A 22,028-nucleotide genomic window follows, 5' to 3' on the forward strand; every position below is an offset into this window, starting at 1 on the left:
TACTCCCACGGTCGGCTGTGTGGAGTTCAAATGGCTTTTGTTTAGGGAACATAGTATACTCTCGGTAGCCGGTTGCCCAGAGTTTAAAAAGAACCAAAAACTAAACAAGATCTTCTCTTTTTCGAGTGATCGTGTACTCGAAGAATAACTAAACAACTACCTAATAAAATATGCTTTACAGGTCGCATCGCTTGCTTGGAGCGAATCCTAGACCTGATACCCTTCCAAACTACCAACTCCGCGACACCTATGGAAGAGTCTGATGAATCGTCGTCCTTCCGTTAAGTAGGTGGAGCATCAACACTTCCTGTCTACCTTATCCTTTATCCTTCCCCGTGAACGATGGAGATGGGGGCGGCCGGCAATGATGGCTGTCATGCTGTTGAGGTTTTAGTATGGGTCGGATTGGTATGAATTCCTACTTACCATTTCCTAAGCAACTCTTATTAGATAATCAGCAGTCAAACATGATGAAGTCAGTGTGCAATCCGCCAAAATCATCGTCACAACGCAACGCAACGCAACAATAAAATTAGTTGTTACAGGATGTTTTATTGTAAATCTGCTGCGAGAACACTGCATCGAACAATGTTGAAACAGTAATAACCATAACATCTATTGTTTTATGATTGATTGTAGGGTAAACGCTATTGTAGATTTCTATTCGGAGGTGACTCAACTATCTGGACTAGATATTGACCCATCAACTCATGGACCGGGTACCAACGGCTTTACTTCCCTTCCCAAGGAAGAAGTAACCACAGATTTTTTCAACTCAGGAAAATCTCAACGACCTTGGCTGGGATTGAACCCAGACCAACTGGGATGGGTGGCGGTCACGCTTGTCACTAAACCACCGACGCCATCACAAATAGCATACGAGTAATTTTGTACAGCTGATAGATGTAATGTCTGAACATTATAAACTTATTGACTAGTTTTCTCCTAATATCGTGACATTCGTCATAAATATTAATTTTGAATGGCATCAGCAAAGTAGCCAACTGTGCGGCAATATTGCTATTACTCATCAATTGCATTCTCGATGTATCCTCTCTAGTGCAACGAAAAACATGTAGACAGGCTTAGTAACGTAAATCAATGCGTTTCCGAATGGCATGATTTGAAAAAAAGACTTCGTCAAACATTCATTTAAACTACAATTCATTCGCTGTTTACACAAAACCACTGGTTGCCAAAAATTGGAAGACAAAATAACTTGGTAAACCCTAGGACGGGACATGCGGATTGGCATTTTGCTGCAAAGCTGAATTACCTGCTGCGTCATCTACAGATTAATAGCGAAAACAAGATAAGGTGGATGTTTGTGTCTTTTTCATATCTACGCTAAATGATTTGATATATTTTTTGATATTTTTCCGTAAGTACGCATCAATCATAGTAAAAATAGTAATATAAACTCAAAAACGATTCGGAAGTTAATGATAATAGTTAGATACACCAAATTAAACATAAGAAATCTTCGAAAATGTGTTCACTGTGCTTCTAGGTTAGGGTTCACAACCGCCCGATTTAAGAATATTCAAACAACCCATCAAAGCATAACAAAAATAAGTTCACTTTTGCCAAGAATTTGCTCTCATTATGAGAATACACAACTTTGTACGGCTCACTCGGGCGACTTTTTTTTGTGTTTTCTCAATTTTTCTCCTTAGGGTGAAATATAGCATAGTGCTTTCGCATAGGCCTGCTAAGCCAAGACATACTTCACTGTGTCGTATCGGCATAATCAGAACTTCTGCTCGGACGGGACATCACGTTTGATCAGTCGTTCGAATGAAACACAAAGTGTGTTTTAGTTGTAGGGATTTGCGTCAAGCCGGCGCTAATCTATTCCGACAATAAGTTGGTGTCGGTTTCTGATGAGAAGAAGTCGAAACGCACCCTTGTAATGACAAAATATATTAATAAACACATAAAATACCAAACAATTGTTTAAATTTTTTATTCCATAGAAAGCATGAGATCTACAATTTCGCCTATAGAACACAAAGTTTTAGGACAACCAGTTTTGAGGAACGACCAACAAGAGATTGCCTGATTACAACGTAGCAAGTTCATAAAGCGATCAGTTTAGCAGTCACATGATTAGTGGATAACATATGATAAAACTGGAGTGCCGAGCAATAGATGAGAAAGATCAGACTAGGAGATTATTGCTCGCACTGGTTATAAGTTGGAACAGTATAGTGAGCTGAAAGCCGCTGAAAAAGACAATCATGACAGAGACGCATATGGCTTGAGAATTATGGACTAGCATGTTAGAGGCAGTATAAAATAATATTCAGGACTTGGAAAACGGCTCCACATTGGGATCGTGATGATTGATGAAAAAAACTGTATTCGGAATGGTTGGATGGTCTCATATGGCTTATCTACAGACTCGACTGTGATAATTATCGATATATAACGAACCTCAATATAAGATTTCTTTCGTGTTTCGTTTAGCAAACAACGTCCATTGTCAATACTACTAATAAATTGAAACATGGAGATGCACTCGAAAATACGATACGATGCAATGTACGAAGAAACGAAATCATAATCATCTTGGTTTCATGAAATTGGCGTCGATCACAGATCAGTTGAAGATGACTAAATACAAATTCTGTCAAATTTTTACTAAATACTAGGATGAAGGAAAGAAAATGGAAAATGGCTCTGAAGCATGAACAACAAGCTGTACGGATAGTACACGCATACTTACGTCAGAATGCTTTTGGGCATGTAGCGCACATGAGAGAGACTCACTAGAGTGATCAGTAGACAACCTGCAAGGCGTCGTCGACTTTTGGGGAAATCATTGCTTTCGCTGGAGTTATGCAATCGTGGAAAATGTGTGTGTGGAACGTGACTGAAATGTGACTCTCTAATCCTTTCAAACATGGTTCGCATCAAATACCCGGATTCTTCAGTCGCTATAAATAGCACTGGTTCGCGAAAAACAAATTCTTTCCTAACTATGTTTTCTAAATGTAATTAGGACCACTCATAAACCCCGAAAATTGTTATTATTTGTTTCCTGCAGAAAAACAATTTTCTACTCAATTCTCGGAGTTGCTCAGATGTTTTTGTTTGTCTTCATTTTTCTTATAAATCCGTAAAAGATCATCTCCAATACTCTAGAGATTTTTTTATAAATTGAAAAAGCATATTTTTGGCGAAAATCTAGGTCAGAATTCGCATATTTTCATGGAAACAAATTTCATAAAATGAAATTTAAAAAAATTAAAATTGAAATTGATTTTCTTTGAAACTTAAAGCTTACAGTAGAAAAAATATATCACAAGTAATAGAAACACATCGACCGGTAGCAAAGGCCATCCAGATTTTTAATGCACTATAATTTACGTCACCAATGGGCTTAATCCATTATCACATCCTGGCGATATAAAAAGAGAAATAATATATTTCGTAGATATTTTGATCTGATTACGCAAATTTAGAAAAAAAAAGTTATTTTTTCTGGATTTTTTCACTTTTTGTGTTCAATTCATAGTACTTTTACATTGAATTTATTAACTTTTTGTTCTTTGTTCAGTTGTAAAACTTTTCATTGAAACATTCTAATGTTTTGAATTTTCAAGAAAAATTTATTTGGTCTTTTAACAACTGAAGCAAGGTAGTTTCCCTAGCAAAGTCAAACATCAAAATGACAAATAGACAACATATTTTGATATCAGGCATCAAATTGAAATCTTTTTTCGATATCGGTTTAAAAAATTTCAGATATGACATATTTTTGTCTCATTGTGATGTGCTTACTTACTTTGCGTTTTTTAGAAAAAAAAAGTTTGTTTATATTTCTTTGGTAACATCAAATTGATTACTTATTTTGTTATCAATGAAATATTTCAACATCTCAATGAGCTTTCACTGATAGCATAAATAGTTTTCGGTTTGATGTCAGGACAATTTTTTGCTTTTCGATCTCTTGAGATTTTCATAAATTGTCACGCGATGGAAAAAAGAGAAAATTCATTCTGCACATAAGAAATGAAAACCCGACTATGACGATCACAATATCAAAACCTCTATGTGTACGGTACAAACAGATTTCAAGTAATACTTGTCTGCTGTCCTGAAGGTCGAAGAGGTTCCAGAATCTGCGTCAGGACTTCATGATGGCTTTCAAAGCTAATCCAGGACTTTCGGGCGTGTATGTGGAAAGTTTTCTTGAAGTATAGGGCTATCAAGCAATCGATTTGGACCGTAAAGTAAAGCATTACGGCCAAAATCGCGCGCGAGTTTGAAAGATGTATGATCAGGATCTGAACAAATTCAATGAATGCATCTGAAAGGGTGATGAAACGTATGTTAAATTAGACTTTAAACAGCTTCCGGGACAAAAGCTTTAGGTTTCCAAAGATCACAGAGATATTCCCAAGAAGTATAACATTGTTGTTGCAGACAAGTTTGCCGGAAAGTGTATGATCTGGCAGTAAATTTGCTGTTATAGCAGTAAGACTCCGATTTTCATCACAACCAACAATATGGACCGAGTTATACATCAACGATTGTCTGAAAAGCATCTAGTGGTTAATTAGATCTCACCGGGGCCCTCCCAGATTTTTGCCACATTTGGCCAGTAGCCATAAGAACAGTAAATAAGAACGCGAAATAGCGGTACAGGGATAATGACGTTAACGTTGTTGAGAATGGGATGAACTCGCTAAACTGTCAAGAATTCCACACAGTCAACTATAGAGGAATTCCATCCAATCCAAATGTATATATTCTATAAATATACAGAATGGAAACATGGCTAAGGATGCTATTTCAATGACCTGAAACTAGAAAAAAGCAACCGGTTATGTTGACCAGCAGCTTATGCAGAAATTAAAGGCAGGTATCCAGCCCAATGTTCAAATTTTATTCGAGAAGGATAAAAACCGCAATAACCCACAATGTATCTTTAAACTACAATAAATACACATCATATTTTTCTAATAACGTTGTATGCTAAATCATACTTCCAATTGATAGCGTAGCGGTTGCAAATTGGTTTTGCTTGTTGCAGGATAGGTACATAAGCCAAATGATAAAAAATATTTAAAAAAAATTCCAGTCTGCTCATATGAAAACACATTTTAATTAATCGTAAAAAAATCATTCTAGGATTAAAAAATTGTAAATTCTATACGGTTGCAAATTGGTTTTGCTTGTTGCAGGATACATAAGCCAAATGATAAAAAATATTTAAAAAAAATTCCAGTCTGCTCATATGAAAACACATTTTAATTAATCGTAAAAAAAATCATTCTAGGATTAAAAAATTGTAAATTCTTCAACAAAATCATATTGCAAAAAATATTATTTTTTTATTATTTTGCACTAAGCACCACGAGAATTTTTTTCGAAGAAATTGAAAATGTTTAATATTAATTTTTAAGCCTTATTAAAATTGCATGATAGTAAGATACAGAAATACTTTTTTTTTGATAAATCAGTTTCTAGATTTGGGAAATAAAGGAAAAGCGTAAAATTCAAAAACAAAATAAAATAACTGTTTTCTATCGAATCTCTACCAGAAATCTAACTGATAATGAAGGCTTAACATAGATGAAAGTTTTTAAGCTGTTAGCCCCCCCCAAGGAAAAGGCTGCGCACGCCTATGATATCTGGTGAATCTCCCCGCTTCCTGCTTCTCATGTCATGTCCAAATTGATGATTTCTTTAGCATGCGTCTACTGGGAATCACCAGTAGAAGCAAACTGAAGGAATCACTAATTCTCTAAAAAATAAAATTTGGCATAATGCTTAATTGTTCGTCGATCATAAAAAATCACTAGTAATTCCATTTAAACTAATTTTATTATTTGCGTTTATGAAATTATTCTATTTGCATTCTACAATAATATTTAAACGTCAAAATTCTGTAACATACGCCATCAATTGATTATTCAACAAAAATACAATAGTTGCATACAAGTGTACGTTTTAGTACACTAATCCATAAGAATTGTGAAATAATTCACCAATACGCATAATACATTGCATTTCGTGAACAATACACAAATGCATATTTAATGCACTAATACGTAAGAATTGCAAAAAACTGGCAACTCTGTTGACGGCGATCGTTGCTCTTTTCTAAGAGCTGCTTTTTTTGCCAATTAAAGTGTTGTATTTTTACTTCCTTAAATATATTTTTCTTGTAATTTGTGATTTAGTGTACCTGTAACCAGTGTAGATTGGAGGTTTGTGAATAAGTGCCGGAGGATCGATAGTTTTGACCGAAAATAATTTAGGGTTTCTCTGCCCAAATTATTATTCGTTAGTCCTTTTGATATGTTTGTATTGTTTTGCTGCTGTTCACTTGAAATGCCGAGGCATTACGGGTGTGGCAGCAAAACGAATTAAACAAAAAGCTTACTTTTGCTCGGTAAAATGTACAGATATCTATAAACGCATCATTGACATGCAAAATAATGAAAAATCTTTTATATCATCAATTAGCAGCAAACTAAATGCGACTGTGGCCAGTGTTGTGTCGGCTCAAATGCAGCTAGTGACGGAGAAGGTCAAAATGCTAACTAATACTATCGAGTTGTCTCAAAATTTTCTGTCTGAGAAGTTCGATACTATCGTGTCAGAGTTCAAAGATTTAAAATCTGAGAATGAACGTTTAACACATGAGCTTAACGCTTTAAAATCTTCTCAGTTGTCGCTTTCTACCACTGTCAATAAACTTGAAATGAATTTTGATAAAGAAAATAAGAAAACAATAGAAAATAATGTAATGATACTTGGTATACCCTCACTGCCTAACGAAAATGTAACTGATCTCGTGCTGAAAACGTTTAAATGTACCGGTGTTAATTTGTCCTCTGATTCCCATGTTTCGTCGACCAGATTGTACTCTAACAATAAAAATAATAATGCTATAATTCCGATTAGAGTTGTTTTCAAAAACACAGTTTTGAAAGAATTGTTGCTTGACAAAAAGCAACAATTTGGCCCATTGTTAACTACGACGATTGATGAAGCACTAAAGAACTGTCAGCCTTGTCATTAGAATTGTTAAAAGAAATACGTGAATCCCAAAAACTTCTTAACATTAAATTTGTATGGCCTGGTCGTGGAGGAATGATTTTAGTAAAAAAGGATGAACATTCTAAAATTGAAAGAATTGGTAGCAAACATGACCTTGATCGAATCATAAATAATTACAAAAGTGCAAAATCTGCCTCTTCTTCACCACAACAATCTGCCCCTAAGCGAAAACGAAATTAAGAATGTAGTGAACAATCCAGCATAAAAACTTGAATTCATGCATATCCAATGGCTAATTCAATCAAAAATTTTACTTTCGACCATATTTACGATTTTAATGACAATTATATAACGATAACCAGACACTAAAAATTTTGCAGTGGAACGTAAGAGGTATAAACAATCTCTCTAAATTTGATGAAATTTTGCAAACCCTTGACAGTTGTAAAACTTCCATAGATGTTATAGTGATTGGTGAGACATGGTTAAAAGACGACAATTGTGCTCTCTATGAAATACCACATTTCAAGGCATTTTTCGCGTGCAGGCAACACTCTAGCGGAGGTTTAGCTGTGTATGTCAATCAGACTATCAAACATAGAATTGTAAAAAACTATACCGCAGAAGGATTTCATCACATTCACATCGAACTGTTTATCAAAGGACAGTTTTATGATGTTCATGGAATTTACCGTCCTCCTAGCTTTGATTTCAATGATTTCTCAGCCTATTTAGAAAATTTGATGTGTTCAGTCCAATCGAAGCATTCGTGTGCTATTGTAGGTGATGTAAATGTCCCAATTAATCTTGCTAATAACAATATTGTTAGAAGATATAAAATACTGTTGGAATCTTATGACTTTATTTGTACAAATGTTTTTCCTACCAAACCAATTAGCGAAAACATACTTGATCATGTGCTATGCAAACTGGACGATGTAAATCGAGTGCGCAATGACACAATATTTAACAATCTGAGTGACCACTCTCAGATCTTAACAACTTTTAAAATTACAGCTGATGGGGAACCAATGTTGCTTACCAAAAAAATTGTTAACCATCGCCAACTTAACCACGAGTTTTCCAGCTTCGTTAATGGTATTGATGTCATTGTCGACCCGGAATCTACTATTCAATCTATCGCATCCACATACAACTCATTACTTCAACGTCATACGAAAACAATAACTAAAACAGTTAAAGTGAAAGGCACTCACTGTCCCTGGATGACTTTGGATTTATGGACTCTAGTAAAAAAAAAGAGCAATTACCTTCAACGTCTCAAAAGTAATCCCGCGGATCAACATCTAAAGCAAATGCTATTGCATGTATCCAAAAAGGTAGATGCCACAAAACGCTTGGTAAAAAAATCTTTCTATGAGAACCTTCTTACTAACACACCACATTCAAAACTATGGAAAAACCTAAAAAGCACTTTTGGTTAAGCAAAGAAAAGCGACCAGATAAATCTAATTGTCGATGGTAAAAAAACCAACAATAATGCAGAAGTCTGTGAGTCTTTTAATGTCTTCTTCTCTAGTATAGGGCAAAAACTGTCAAATGATATCCCCACCACCTCAAACATTTGTCCTTTAAGTAATGTTCGTCGTGTCCGTGAGTCAATATTTTTGCGTCCTTCATCAACAAACGAAGTAATTATGCTGATACATAGCCTAAATAAAAAGAAGAGTAGTGGCGCTGATAACATTCCTGTTAATATGTTAAAAGAAAATTCTTGCGCTTTTTCTAGAATCCTTTCTCAATGTTTCAACATAATTGTTCAATCTGGTTATTACCCTGACTGTCTCAAAGTGGCTAAAGTCATCCCTGTTTTTAAATCAGGTAACTGTTGTGATTATAATAATTATCGTCCTATATCTACACTGTCCGTTTTCAACAAAATCCTCGAAAAACTATTTGTTGCTAGATTATTAGAATTTTTGAACAAACACAGCGTCTTCTATAGATTTCAGTATGGGTTTAGACAAGGCTCTAGCACCCAAACTGCTATAATTGAATTAGTTGATCTAATTATGAGCGAAGTGGATCGTAAAAACATTGTTGGTGCTCTATTCCTAGACCTTAAAAAAGCATTTGACACTTTTGACAACACAATACTGCTGGCCAAGCTTGAATGTTACGGTATCAGGGGCATTGCTCATTCTGTTATTCATAGTTACCTGACGAATAGAAAGCAATTTGTATCTGTAGATGGTGAACGTAGTAGCCTTGCTCCCATTGGAATCGGTGTCCCTCATGGTAGTAATATAGGACCTTTGTTATTTCTGTTGTATATTAATGACCTAGGTAACTTACTGGAACTCCTAGACTGTTTGCTGATGACACAGCTCTGTTTTATCCCAACAATGATGTCAATACTATTATTAACTCGATCGATAACGATCTAAATGTTCTCGACCAATATTTCAAAGAAAATTTATTATCACTAAACCTTTCCAAAACTAAGTACATGATCTTCCGATCCATACGGAAAACTTTACCAACACATCATCATCCCAAACTTAGAGATTGTACAATTGAAAATGTGGACTGTTTCAAATATTTGGGTATACACTTAGATCCTACGTTATCCTGGACACACCATATAAAATTTGTCGAAAAGCGTGTGGCATCCTCTTGTGGTATTTTGTGGAGAGTTAAAGCGTTTGTTCCCCAGCGAGCTCTGTTGAATTACTACTTTGCATACATTCATTCACAACTTAACTACTTAGTATCGGTATGGGGGCGAGCAGCGAGCTATCACCTTAAAAAGCTACAAACACTACAAAACAGATCTCTGAAAATTATATTTAACTAGCTAATACCCATCGCGCGTTGCTGCGATTTTCAACGAAATAGGAGAAAACCACAATTTGTTCCAAAGCGCCATCTGGCGGGCAGATCATCTCCAACTAATAGCACACAAACACGCCCCATACCAAATAGCTACTGTGTGCAAATTTTTACGGAAATCAGTTAAGCCGTTTGGGAGTCTATAAATCATATACATACAAACTTTGACTTTTATATATATAGATAGATAGATAGATATAGATAGATAAACCACTTTTATTTTCGACTTTGTTGTTATACTCTGAAAGTGCCCACAATATTTTACCCATATCTCACTTATGTGACGTACAAACACTATTATTCACACACGACAATCTACATAACTCCATCGCGCAGCATAATATACATTTTACAACTTTAACACATTCTCGTTCAACACGCCGAAATAGTAACTTGCAACGTATTCGAGCAGCCACAAACCTTGGCCAAAAGCGCATTCTTTTTATTGGCCCTACCAAATTTAATGCACTTCCACTTGACATGCAGAGAATCGACAATCGTACCATCTTCAAGGCTAGATTGAAACAGTACTTTAAACATAAGCTTAACGAAATATTTAATTAATGATATTGTTTTGTAATTTAATGTAAACATCCATCAGCAGTATTTAACTTTAATTTAATTTATAATGTGGATCCCTTAACAGGAAATCTATTTCCACTGGGATTCCACCTTAGTTAATTATCTTAAACTAATTGCACATCAATAAATGTCTGTCTCAGCTCAGTTTGTTTTATTTGTTTTGTTTGTTTTTGTTGCCATTGTTCATGGGCTGAGACAAGTTGCGTCCACTACCAGGGGGCTCTTGTATGAGTTCTTTTAACTTTGGTGTGGGGGAGTGTGGTAGGCAATTAAAAAAAATTAAAAAAAATGTAAAAAAATATGAACGAAATAATCAATACTCATCAATAAACAAAATACATGTCATTTCGTGAAAAATACACAAATACGTCTCTCAATTGAGATATCTGACGTTTAAAATACGCACATTGAGATCTCGCATTTTTATACTACCGCCCTCCCCTTAAGCCCAGAAGCGGTTTGTTTTCCTCCCAATTTTCCGTGTAAATGATTTGTTTTCCTCCCAATTCACACGTCAAAACGGCGAAATACCAACGCAGCTGGATAAGTCAATACGTTAGCCTGAATCGAAAATACTAAAGTAAGTCGCCCCTCGGGTAAACCTTCCCACACTACTTTTACAGTAAACGACAAGTTACGTCGGTAACCTAGAACAACGTTTCAATAGCCTACCGATCGCCAGCATCTAGTTTAACCTGCCTGTCCGCCATTTCGTTTACTGGGTTGTAGCAAAATACGTTTTTTCCCCGCATGTCTTTATATTTAAAGCATCGTCTTTGGGTAAACCTTGCAGCCAACTTTACGGCTTCTCTCTCCGCGTGTCTTTATATTTCTCGACAAACATATGATTACGGCCTAAAAGCCAACTGTCAAAATCCACTTTGAAGGGAAATTCCGGACAAACCGTTACTAGCCGAACACAGTTCACAACAGCTTATGTAAGAGAAAACTTTTCTTTTTCGGTTACTATAAACATCTGTGACTGGCGCATAACAGTTTGTCCGGAATTTCCATTCAAAGTGGATTTTGACAGTTGGCTTTTAGGCCGTAATCATATGTTTGTCGAGATTTGAGGCATTGTCTTTGGCACTGAGCCGCTCCAAAACAGGGATGTCAGGTGCACAGATTTATCTGTGTTTCACTGATTTTCAATATGCTGCACAGATTGCAAAAAGTGCACAGATTTCCACTGTTTTCTGTTTTAACGCACAGATTTGCACAGCATTCTTCTAGAATGCACAGATTAGCACTGATTTCTCAATTTTTGCCTTGCGCTTCATTTTTGACTAGCGCGAAAACCAAAAAAAAGGTCACCACATCTTGTTTACAGCCAAATTTGTACGTTTTCCGTGACACAGATAGACACAGATTTTTAAATGGGCCGCGCACAGTTTTTTCAAAATATCACCTGGCATCCCTGCTGCAAAAACCTGTTGAGGTTAGGTATTTCGTTAGAAAAACAGGTCAAACTCCTTTGGTTAGCTATGCATCTGGGTTGTAAATGAGCTGTCAAAAATCGTAATTAGGTAAGAAAATGTTAAATAAAACATAAAAATATGTATAAAGTGATATATAATGTCTGTTTTCGCTTCAGATAGTTGGTATTTACGACTCATACCGGCCTTGAACGACTGATATAACAGTTCCGAACGAAATGGCGGATTGGCATATTTTGATTCTATGTTGCGATCGGCTGTTGGTGCTGGAAGAGATTCGCAGCGGTAAGTTGCAGTTACATAGGCACCAAATCGTGAGTTTTAAAAGTATGAATGAGACACTTATTACCACTGAAATGGAACCTGTAGTTAGTACTAACACATCTAATATCTACATAATTATAGGTCAGACAGTTCAGGAACAGTCCATTCTCATCGTGGCGGATGTCATCACGGCTGTTTGTTAGACGTGTACTCCTACATACAAGTGGATAGATCAATTCGCTTGGGTGGGGGGATATGTGTATCCTGCTAGTTCTCGACTCTTGACCTTGTGTATGAGGCTATTTCAGGAAAGGAGTGTAAGACTGGCACCTGAGGCATAGATTATTCCGAACTTATTTTTATGATCATTTAAATCAATCAAGCACACTAGAAATGCTGAGTAGCCTTTTTGGGTTGATATACTCTGTTCGAGTCGTACAGACGAACCTTCGGTTTGAGCAAACCTGGGAAATCGATGTCTTTCTCATATTCTTTATGGACAGAGATTCTCTTTGTAGATTTTCAAAATGCCTTCACCTGTCTAGTTACTCAGCATAATGGAAATATAAAGAAAACTGAACATTTGTCTGATCTACAATCTAATTCTTACCATTATAGACTAGAACAGGATTTATTGAATTCTGTTATTAGATCAAAGAGAAACAGCACAGTTGTAAAAAGTATGCGCGAGTAAGGACTAGGACTGCTAGTATTTTATCGTATAAATTAACAGTCGACTGCTCCGCTTCAGATGTAGGAGACAAAAAAGGAAACCATGGAAAAGATAAAAGTGGATTCAATGCGAAACATTTTTCAGTCGTGATTTTGACTCAAATGCAATGGCAGGAGAGATTAAGATTGGACGCACTAGAGAACACGTCATGACATGCTCTTTAATGACGTTTTTGCATGACCCGGAAACTGAGTCAGGTTCTAACCCCAACTGCTGTCAGTTCATACATTTTGACTGCAGTTTGGGCTAAAACTGACTTAGTTTCGCTTCAAGCAAAAACGACATAAGACAAATATGCGCTAAGCTGTACGTATGTATGAATGTTTCTATGTATGTATGGATGGATGTGCATTTGCATGTATGGCAGTATATAGGAACAATGTATCCCTAAGCAACATCCCTGGGCTTCGGTGAAGAGCCTAAGGGCGCGTACTCGGCTAGTGGATAAAAGTGAGTGATCCGAGCGAGTGCTAGTTCTTTGATCTCTGAATCTCATGATTAATAATCGTTAGATCGAGTGTTTTAGGTGTTTGTTTTTATTATCTCAACTCACTCGAACTCTCGCTCTGGCTCGTGAAGATGATGAGTAACACTCGTCTATAACGAATCGGATTCGCTGTTTTCAGGAATAAGGATGACAATCTCATATGAATGGAACCTTTTTCTCAAACGTACTGTTCAGTCACTAGTTAATGCTCATTTAGCTCAACATAATAATCTGAAACAAGTAGTTTTTGTAGAGATCCAATCCACACGGACCACATCACCAAATACCTAAAAGTAGTTTAGATATATGTAATATATATTTCTTTCTGTGGCTATTATATTTTCATTTAGTCAATAATATAGAAAAACTATATTCTTCCACTTCCTAAATCAATCTACTTTGCCTTAACATTATCCATGCATACTAAAAAAATCTATATGTGTGTTCTATCTCTATCCTTGTTTAACAGGTTATTTTTACTATTTCTTATTTTTAGTTGCATTGATGCTTCATTTCAATTTTCGTTGTTTTTGTTTTAACATGATGTTCCGTCTAGGCTCCCCTCGGCATGATACTGTACCTTGATGTGGTCCGGGGGCTTTTCCACCAAAGCAGTATTACAGTGATGATATCACATAAACTTGGGATACGATTATTTTCTTTTTAGTTAAGCTACATTGTGATCAATTTTAGTACTTGGCGACCTTTATTATCCACTGCCATGGTCAAATAATATACAATGTGGGTTTAGGGCCCAATTCTCTCTGCAGGCACCTCATTCCAAACGTACAAACGTGGCCTACGCGATAACACAAACCTGGTCACAAATACGAACGCCCGCGATCTCGCCAATATTCGAACACCCCGATTGATTAGGTGAACGTTGGAAGCTAAGAACCTAAGCTCGCGCAATCATGAATCGGTCGCGTCCGGAAGTCTCCGCCCTTGATCATAGTAGCTCAAATTCATGCCTTTAGTTGGACCAATAGAAATAAAAACTAGACAAGACGTCCACGTGCGATCGTTGAAGAATGCGCGAACATGCGAATGGCCGCACGCTTATAAAAATGGTGTGTCCACGCGAAGTTACATACTAGCACACGCGACAAAAACGTCCACATACAAACATTCGAGTCCTTCGCGATCATCCACGCACGACCACACCCACGATCTCGTAAAAAGTATAACACCCTGGTGACTAAGTGAACGGTTTAGCACTTATAAATTAACAATCCCGGCCTCGAGAGTGAACCTCCAAATGCCCGTGTTCGCGCGAAACTACATAAAAATCGAATGCAAAGTCACATACACGCGACAAACAAATATAAAAATGCTGGAGCCCTTCGCGACCATCCACGCAACCTATACTCGCGCTCTTCCAGACATTATAACATCCCGGTGATAATGTGAACGTCTCAGCACTTGTAATCACTCAAACGCGGTCTCAAACGTGAACCTACAGTCCCCCGCACTCGCGCATTCATGAGTCGTTCGCGTCCGGAGGTCTCTATCCTCGATTCCAGAAGTCTAGGTCCATGCCTTAATTAAATCAATTAGCTCTACAGTTCCAGTAGGACAACTCTCGAAAAAAATCGGCATATTATTAATACTCAATAACAATACTAACTCTTCTCTTTATTTTTTTTTATTTATTTTCGGTCTCATGCGTTTATATTCTTGTGATGACCTTTTCGAGCTCACACATCCAAGAAGAGCAACATTGCTGCCCACAATGATTCTTCTCTGCCATCGGACGTCGCCAGGTTTTAGAACAATGGAGATGTATTCTCATACTCGATGGAATCAGATAAGTAGGAACGATCAACAAACTGCAAGTAGTATATTACACATTTCTTGTTTTGAAGTATAAAATATTATTCGTATTAAAATATTATTTACAGGCTTCACACATATCTCAACACACACAAATACACAAAAGCTTGACAGGTGACTGGGCTAAGTGCATTCACTCGTAGGATCTATCATTTCGATGATCGCCTCGATTCTACGAAACCAGTGCACAAGTAAGCTGACATAAGCTAGTCTCATCTGGTGAATGCATGTAACCTGGAAACCCCAGACACGACAGGACGAGACGGACAGACTGGACTCGATGGGGCCTAGTTCAGAGTTTTTGAGCATTCTTCAATGCACGGTTATTGACCTAAAAAAAGAAACATTCGGCATGTTATTTTTCCTTTTATTACTGTATCTTGAGTTGGGTTCATACTGATATTCATAAGCACAGTCAATTGCATATTCTCCCATATACATTCACATCCAAAACGTCCAAACGCCGCTAACTTTCGCGATAACACAAACCTGGTCAAAAACGCGAACTTACATTACAATTTCAATCATCCACACACACCTACGCTCGCAATTTCGCCAACACCCCTTTACTTAAGTGAACTTTTCAGCACCTATAACTTTACAACCGCGGTCTCAAGCATTAACCCACCACTCGCGCGATCATAGACTGGCTACGTTCGGAATTCTCTACTCTCGATCAGCCTAGACTCATGCCTTCAGTTGGACCGATTCACTGGACAACACGTTTCTCTACCATACACTGAAAATTAATTATTAGATTCACGGTCCGCGCGCGATCGTTCGAGAATACACGTGAATGTGCGAATGGCAACACGGATCTAAAATCGGATTTATGCATGCAAAGTTGGAGACACGCTGGCATTCATATGCTCGAGCCTTTAGCGATCACACTATTACACAATTAGTAAACGCCCACGCTAACCCAGACAGATATGCACTCCTGGACTCGAACGCTAAAAACCACACCTTCCACGCATACACCACCCAGGACTGAACATTAGATTCATACATACATACGTCTGGCAACCGGGGGAAGTACATCTCAAACACAGAACTTATCATTTCAATGATGGCCTTGCATCTGCGTTGCCTGTGTTCAAGGCACCATAGCTTTGTCCGTCAGGTCAAGGATGTATGAAACCTGTTAGCCACCACCCTCGGCCCTAGCTGCCCATAAAGGGATAAAAAAAAAATTATGTTCCGTCTAGGCTCGTTTAATAGATAACGCTTCGGTATTGCAATTAAAAATCGATTGAATTCTATCGTTGCAGTTGTTCAAATCCGCTCGAAAATTACCCGTGGGTTATTATCCCGACCACTACAAAATTGCGGTCGTTTCAATCCGCGATAATCGGTGTCTTCTGCAAATCAAACTTTTCCTGCGGATGTCCCTTTCCGAAAACTTGTTTTTTTCTCATGGCATGATATTGCGACATGTAGCGCCATCTCGGTCTGTTTGCTGAATTCATTCATAGAAGGTAATTATTTTAGTAATTTTGGTTAATGTTCGTTTTGCTGACGCGATTCTATCTTTTGCCTTAACCGGGATGCCAAATTTGCATTGCTTTGGTTTAATCTTTTTTATTGCTCTGTTTCAATATTTTTAAACACTTTGGTTGTTTTGTTAGACTTACAGAAATGCTACATGAATAGTAAAACTCGCTGTAAAGGCACAAAGTGCTCTGTCACCCATAAATCGTCGCCTGTTTCAGTGGTCTAATAACTCTCAGCGCGCTAATGATAGATTCCCCGCCGTTTAAAGAGTTGCCACAATGATTTCAGGTTAGCTAAGGTCAGTTAGCTGACTAGTGGGACACGGAAGCTTAAGTTTTCTAACTATAATGCATGCATTGTTTGTTGTAGTCTGGCATTACAATCAAATGTAATATACTTTATTATTAGTTTGAATGGCAAAAATTTCGCGTAAATTCATTAAGTATAATTTTTCTGGCGCATAAGCACATATTAATGGATCGTTTTACATTTTCTTTTCTTATGGATCGCTTTGTAAATATCCATGAACCAAAATGTAACGTTCACAATATGTAGCATTTCTAATGTTCATTTTTGCATGTTCCATGGACCAAGAAAAATTATTTAGCAGACATTTTCATCAAATTTATGGATCCTTTTCTAACATTTTATTGCTCCATTCTTGTAATACCGTGGAACATTTTTGTCGATATTATGGAACATATCGACATGTTTTGATGTACATTGTTAATATTCTATGGATCAATATCAGTTAATTTATGTCGCAAAATTTAACACTTTATGGAACATTTCCAATATTTTTATGGGGCATTGGTTGATTTTAAACGCTCTTTTATTACTATTTTAGTGCTCTTTTGCGACCATTTTATGGTTCAATTTTACATAATCTATGGATCAAATCGCCCTTTTTTATGGATCATTCACACTGTTTTATGGATTTTCAGTTTTGTTTTATGGAACATGGACAACTTTTTTATGGATCGTTTTACAATTTTTTATGGCTTATTTTAAATATTTTATATGCAAAAGTATATTTTCCCATACGTTGTACATAAAAACGTATTGACTCCAAAAATACGTCTGTTGACCTTTTTTTTCATAACTAGTTCGTCGGGATAATGACGGATATCAATATTCTTGTAATTATCTTTGTTCTTGGAACGAGTTTGACGAGTGGGTTTTGAAATACCGTCATCGGTGATTACTTTACGCCAAAAATAGAACGTTTTGCACATTACATTCAAGAACTACGATCACGCAACTTCAAATTTGAAACTGTTCGATGTTTTACATATGGCACAAGTACCTCCAAAGTCATTGAAAAGAACTTTTGGAAAATCAAGATTGAACGTGAAATCTAAAGAGCTAAAATTGGCGTAAAGTCACCCCCACAAGGGGGCTACTTCACGCCAAAAATTTTTTTCGCGGAATCATGTTAACTCCTTGATTTATTGTAATGGATTATGCTCGTTATTTATGTGTGAAAGCAAATGAATGTAGTGCTCGTAAAAATAAAAGGGCGTGTTCAAAAACTGCGTACCTCGCATCCAATAACCTTGTCTTGGAGAGTCGATAAGTCCTACAATGAAAAAAAGCAAGCCGAGAAAAAAAGCTCTACATGATATACTTGATATTGATGATATTGAGCCTTAAGAATTAGACCAGCTTATTTTAGTATTTTTCTAAAAGTAGTTTTAATTGTGTTACGGAGTGCAAAGGCTTTTCCAACAGAAACGTTTTAATGGTCAGATCAGTTCATTCATCTTTTATGACATATTTATATTTATAATATGACGAATTTCGCGCCAACTCGAACAAATGTTGGCAGCACCCTCTCAGATTTTATTGAAACTTTCTGTACATGAGAAATTTGTCACAAAAAGCCACTTTGCATACTTTGTTTTTCCAAAAATGATCTAGACAAGCTTTTGAGAGGGTCAAACTTTTTTAATCACGTTTTTTCAAATGGCTAAATTCTACAAAAAAATGTTGTAGGAGTTTCTAAAAATGATAAATTCTACAAAAAAATGTTGTAGGAGTTATTTTCGCAAAATTAGTCATTAGTTGGGCACTTTCAAGAAAAAAAATTATTTGAAACATACTTTCCCTTGTCCAAACTGATTTTTAGTGTATTTTTATCGAAAACTAAACCAAAGAAAGTCATAATCATCTCAGAATCCAATAAAACTCAGTTTGTCAAAAGATATTGACCAATTTAGCAATTAAGGGTGTTTATACGCGATTAAAGAGTTTTTAAATTATATGGGGTTGGCTCGATCGGGAGTTACCGAAGAAGCTGGTTTCATTCCAGTCAAGCACATTCAGAATTTAAGCTGGTTTGAGGTTTCTGTCAGAATTTCGAATCAAATAAAAACCGATCGCGGCTCATTGCTTCATTTAAAACTGATTGTGGCTGGTTTGACTAGGTTTTAATATTATTTACAGGTATGTTCCGTTGGGATCATTTTAGATGTTTTGATGATTTTTTTTTCAAATTTACCCTTTGGTCGCTATAACACCTCGTACACTATGTTTGAACTTTATAACCTTAAATGTCATGTGCGTCATGATATCGAAAGCCATTGTTTAATATTGTGGTTGTAGTTGAAAACTGTAAAATTCAACCAGACACAATCGTATTTTCTTTTGTTTTTGGCAATGGAACAAACTACTCCCGACGTCGTGAATTAGCATTGAACAAAAGAAAAAAAAAATTGTCGCTGATAGGATTTTCCAGTTTTCAACTGTAAGAAATAATATTTTAACTGCACAAAAGATAGACAGATTAATGAATAGGGGAATCGGGGGCATGTCGGACACCGTGCGTATGCCCGACACCCCATCACTTTTCCCAGATATCAAATTTTAAATCATACAATAATAACAGGATATCATTAGTATTATTTTGAGTATTTCGAGACACATATATATGCCATATAGATTCATCCAACGTCACAAAATATGCGAAAGCATGAAAATTACCAGTATATTGCCGCACATTCTAATCTATTCTGCCGGATTGTTGATCAACAGAGTTCCGAAAAATCATAACACGAACCGGATAGCTCACTACAAAAGGGTATGTTACTTCTAAGTGAATGAATCTTAGTAACAGGGGATATATTCTTCTTGCAGAACGGATCTTACTTCTTAGAATGGCTTCACAAGCGGTAATAAAGCTAGAAAAGAATAATGGGGAAAACCAAGTGTTGAACATTATTTATTCACACCACACATTCGTATGCTTTTCCTCTTGCTACGCGATGATATTCCAGAAAGCATGCATTTGCATCTCACGTACTCATATACACATAATTACACTTTATCACACATACACAATACATTTTTAATGAAAAAATTGGACAAAAAGAAAGCTAACAAGGGTGTCGCTCTTGCCATTTCGGGGTGTCGGTCTTACCCGCAGCGTTTTTAAAATGTTATTTTTCTCCTTTTGGCAACCAATAATTTTTAATGAATCCAATTTTTTGAAACCCTGAAAAAGTTATATCTTGTTAAGAACCATCTAAACAAGGATTATGCACAGAATATATAATTTTTGGAGCTTCGTGGTATTTTAGAAAAGGATTGCGCTTAGGGTGTCGGACTTGCCCCCGGTTCCCCTACTGAAATAGTAAAAAGTACTTCAACATGATACAGAAGAAACTTGTAGGTCACGCTAGCCGTTAAACGATAAGCTTGCGTATGTAAAAATTAAAAATCCTGCATCTTGAGCTATTTTACCTTTGCACTTCTACCCATATATTACCTCTACAAAGGATAGAGAACCGATTGAACGATTCAATGATTGGATATGATGATTGAATCAAGATTAGACTCATCGAGTGGCTCGCAAACCAAATCAATAATATTCCAATCTGATTCACTCACATCCAAACATCATTCTTAGAAAATATTGAGAGAATGAGAGGCTCTCCGACTTAGAACGAACGGGAGTCAATTGAGCTGCTATCGCTAATGAGCTTTGCGACAAGCTCAGTGTATACTTCCGTTTACTTCGTGAGACAAACACAACGGTTGGTAGCATGAGATGTATCAGAAGTTCAATACAGATGAATGAATTTCGAATGTATTTTTCCCATACCTGGCTATGATATCAAAAATCTTTGGGTCTATCTATTGGAATCTATTCTTAGAAGTATTTCGGGGTGATATGCGCAAAAAATTTGAAAATTTATCGTGATATGGCTGAATTATATCCGTTTAAAATTGGACCACTTTTCGTTACATACCATTTTTGTAGAATTTGCAAAGTGCACCCCCATATCGGAAACAAAGCGGTAGTCCTACGACAAAATTCGACCCAATATGGCCATTTTCACCTAATGCTATTTTTAAAAATTTCACAAAACTTTGGATTTAAACTGTGAAGTCCCGTTCCATTTTTACATTTCTTACAAAAGAAATGTATAGGATTCGCTCAAACTTTGAAAACTTTTTCCGAGGGCCGAGTCTCATATACCAATCGACTCAGCTCGACAAATTGAGACAATGTCTGTATGTGTGTGTGCGTGTGTGTATGTGTGTATGTATGTATGTAAAAAATGTTATGTAGTTATCTCAGCAATGACTGAACCGATCTTTATGAAATTAGTTTCAAATGAAAGGCCTAACGTTACCATTTGACACTATTATTTTTGATTTTCGATATGTTGTTTACTCTCTGAGATATAGGCGATTTTATGTATGTACAAAATGTCATGTAATTATCTCAGCAATGACTGAACCGATCTTTATGAAATTAGTTGCAAATGAAAGGCCTAACGTTGCCATTTGACACTATTATTTTTGATTTTCGATATGTTGTTTACTCTCTGAGATATGGGCGATTTTGTCAAAACACAGCACAGGTTTTTGGCGAATAACTTTTGAACATTACAATATTGTCCAACAAATAAAAAGAAAGCTTGTTAAAATACCTTTCTGACAAGCTATAGATTGTCTAAATCCGTGCACGAGCGGCGGAGATATTAAACATTTTGTAGTTTTAGTCCTCGCTTACCAATCCACTAGCTAAAATGAGATTGTTTCATACAGAGTATTGCTTTACTGGTGTTTTAGGGGCAAAACTAAACCGATTTTGAATATCGGGGTATGAAAACACATCTACGTGATTCAAGGAATTCGATGTTGAGAACATTTTGTGAATTACCTTTATAATAAATTAACTATTTCTCAAAAATCAATATATATATATATATATATATATATATATATATATATATATATATATATATATATATATATATATATATATATATATATATATATATATATATATATATATATATATATATATATATATATATAT

The 22,028-nt window shown here is 36.2% G+C and overlaps 1 protein-coding gene and 1 long non-coding RNA gene across 9 annotated transcripts in view; both read left to right on the forward strand.

Annotated features, from left to right (window-relative positions):
* The window catches only part of LOC131678513 (innexin shaking-B), a 1,756,176-nt gene that overhangs the window by 922,463 nt on the left and 811,685 nt on the right, over nt 1-22,028 (forward strand). The window lies entirely within an intron of this gene.
* The window catches only part of LOC131678520 (uncharacterized), a 111,525-nt gene continuing 94,951 nt past the window's right edge, over nt 5,455-22,028 (forward strand). Inside the window, exons 1-2 of the long non-coding RNA XR_009303669.1 lie at nt 5,455-11,978; nt 12,047-12,173. This is a non-coding gene — a long non-coding RNA (uncharacterized LOC131678520). The remainder of the gene's footprint in view (nt 11,979-12,046; nt 12,174-22,028) is intronic.

The sequence above is a fragment of the Topomyia yanbarensis genome, chromosome 2, assembly GCF_030247195.1.
Source record: "Topomyia yanbarensis strain Yona2022 chromosome 2, ASM3024719v1, whole genome shotgun sequence".
Classification (NCBI taxonomy): domain Eukaryota; kingdom Metazoa; phylum Arthropoda; class Insecta; order Diptera; family Culicidae; genus Topomyia; species Topomyia yanbarensis.